Below are 2,866 nucleotides of genomic sequence, written 5' to 3' on the forward strand. Positions count from 1 at the left end.
ATTAAATACTATAGTCCTGGTTGCAGATTGATTCCATTACTGTTTCTAGTCCATACTTAATTCATGCCTTGCTTCTCCTAAAACAACTGAATTTTCTGTTTTCATAGATTAGCTGGGATTAAGTTATATTCTTTTGAGGATTAGATTAACTTGTTCAGTTTTTATCTCTGGGCTTTGGATATCCCATATCTATGGTACACTGTTTACTTATTTTGGATTTTTGAAAATACTTTTTGTTGTACTTTGGATTAAGTAGATGGCTTGCGTTTTTGTTCACTTCCTTACACAATGGGTAATTAATTTGTAACATTAGCTGGTGAGGGAATAATAATGGTTAAATCTTGTTATATAAACATTTGGCTGATCCTGGAGAAAAGAAGAGAGAAATAGAAGATGCTTTTTTTTGTTAGCTATTATATTTATATTCTATCAGATATATTACATATCCTATCACATCACAATTTTGGGCCCCGAGTTATGCAGAATTCCTTGAGAATTTTAACATAAAAATGTTTTGCTTGATGAGTGCACATTTTTATTTAAAATAAATTAGCATTTTGAAGAAGGGAAGAAGAAGGAATGAAAAAGGAAAGTGAAGCACTTGAAAATTTTGCATTTTTCTACTTAAACTTGGTTCTTGATTCTGTTAGCTAAATCTTTAAATATGCATTTGATAAAAAAGAAGGGATGATATAAATATATGTAGCACTTCCCCCAAAGGGGGTGCTAACAATTGGGTCCTTTTATCCCTTTCCCCACCTGGCCCAGGCTTACCAACCCATGTGGGAGAAAATTATGGACTTTAATTAAAATAAATTAAACAGCAATTACAGGTAACAATAAGCATCAGTGCAATAAACATAAATGTTAACACAAGAAGCCTGTTAAAATAGTGGTCCTTAAAATAAAATCAAATTAAGCAACAACTACAGATAATAGCAACAAGCATCAGTGCAATAGATACACAACAAACACATTAAAATGGTGGCCCTTAACATAAAATCAGATTGAATAGCACAATAGTATAAAATGTTAAACCTGACGGTGAGCAACGTTGCTCAAACTAAAAATGTCTCAGTGCCTCTCATAAGGCTCAGCAATGGCCAGCATAATGGTCCAAGCCTCAGTTCAGTTAAAACACCCAAATAGGTCCTAAAGACTGGCCAAATGGCCCCTCACCAATTCTATTGCTGTATAAACATGTCCTCTTATAGTCTAGTGAGAGGCTTATGGAGTCCACCTCTCCAGCCAGAGGCAATGGCCTAGGAGCAGGGGTAGGCAACCTTGGCTCTTTTATGACTCGTGGACTTCAACTCCCAGAATTCCTGAACCAGCCATGCTGAGGGGACAGGGAGAGGTTTCCATGCTGAGCCATGCTGGCTCAGGAATTCTGGGAGTTGAAGTCCTCCAGGATCCCTCCCTGTCCCAATTGTTGAGGTGAGGCTCCAACCAACCAGTCAGTTAGGGAAAGCTAGCTGGCTGCCACATCTTTTCTATGTTAAAGCAGCTTCAGAGAAAGATAAGGATGGCGAGAACAGCTACAAGGGGGGAAAAAAATCTGCTAATTGAGCCGGCTACATATAATATGAAAAATAAGGTCATAAACATATTGACTGTCTTAATTTTAATCAAATTATAAGCCTAAGTTACAAAAAACGACAACTTTTCAGCCAAAATGTCTCAGCAATTTTTATTGAAAGCATCTTAGTTTGGTGACACCTGCCGTGTATAAATTCATTGCAGCAGATGGTAAAAATAGGGTTTTTATTATTTAGTACTCTATTTCGTTTCCTCTGGTGCGTTTTTCCCCCAGTGAGAAAATAAAAGCAGATGTTTTTATGTTATATCTGATAGATGTGAAGGTTTTTCAAAAACATTTATATAGGAATTTCTAAATTACTTTTTCATCCAGAAGGGGTCCCAGGGTAACTAGCAACTTCAAAATTTAAACCTATTTATAGATTTTAAAAAACAGTGAAATCGCAAGTCGGAAAGCTGATAGTAAAAATCATACGGAACAGTGTACTTAAAACTAAAGACGCAAAAAGTTCTGTAATTAGGGTGCAGCCATCTGTCATTTATTTTTTAATTGTTTATCAGGTGAAGACTTTCCCAAATAATGTGGGAAAACTGAAAAACCAAATACAAAAGCTTTTCCATGGCTGTCCTTGAAATTTTATAGGTTACATATAGACATACAGTAATTTCTTTTTCAGAGCAAGTTCTATTGAAATATTTTCTAAAAGCGAAGGAGCTGTGCTTTGTAATGTTCAAATATAATTCGATGCTTATTTTGCACTTGTTTTCCAATTTGTGAAAACTACTTTAAGAGACATATTTCTCTGTAGTTTAAAAGTGGGCAGGGGACTCCTAAACATATTTAAGCAGGCAACACTATTTTCCTTAAATGCTGTACATTTATCTTATATGTATGATCTTCTGAAAATTAATCATCTGAAAAGATATGTTGGCTAGAGTTTGCTTTTTCTTATAATTACTAATATGTTTTAGAAAACTATAGATTTTTTTTCAAGAGCTAAGCATTTTCCACAATATAGATTACAGATAAAACAGATATATTACTGTTCCTGAAAAGTAGGCTGATTAAACTTTATACTATGGAATGCCATAAATCTTGCAATGTAAAGCCCAAAACAACAGTTTCTGCAGTCTTTAGCTTCACGGTTATGCATTATTCTTAAACCAGGCTTATTTTCCCCCCCCCCTAAATAAGGTTGTTTGGAGAAGAAAGCTGTTAGATTGTTTTCACCCCCCCCCCCAGTATTCAAGGCTTATTATAAGGGTCAGTTATTTTAAAAGCAGTAGACATTTATATCTCAAATACCTGCCTATCCTTATTTTCTTA

Source organism: Vipera berus (genome assembly GCF_964194415.1).
Source record: "Vipera berus genome assembly, chromosome: 2".
Classification (NCBI taxonomy): domain Eukaryota; kingdom Metazoa; phylum Chordata; class Lepidosauria; order Squamata; family Viperidae; genus Vipera; species Vipera berus.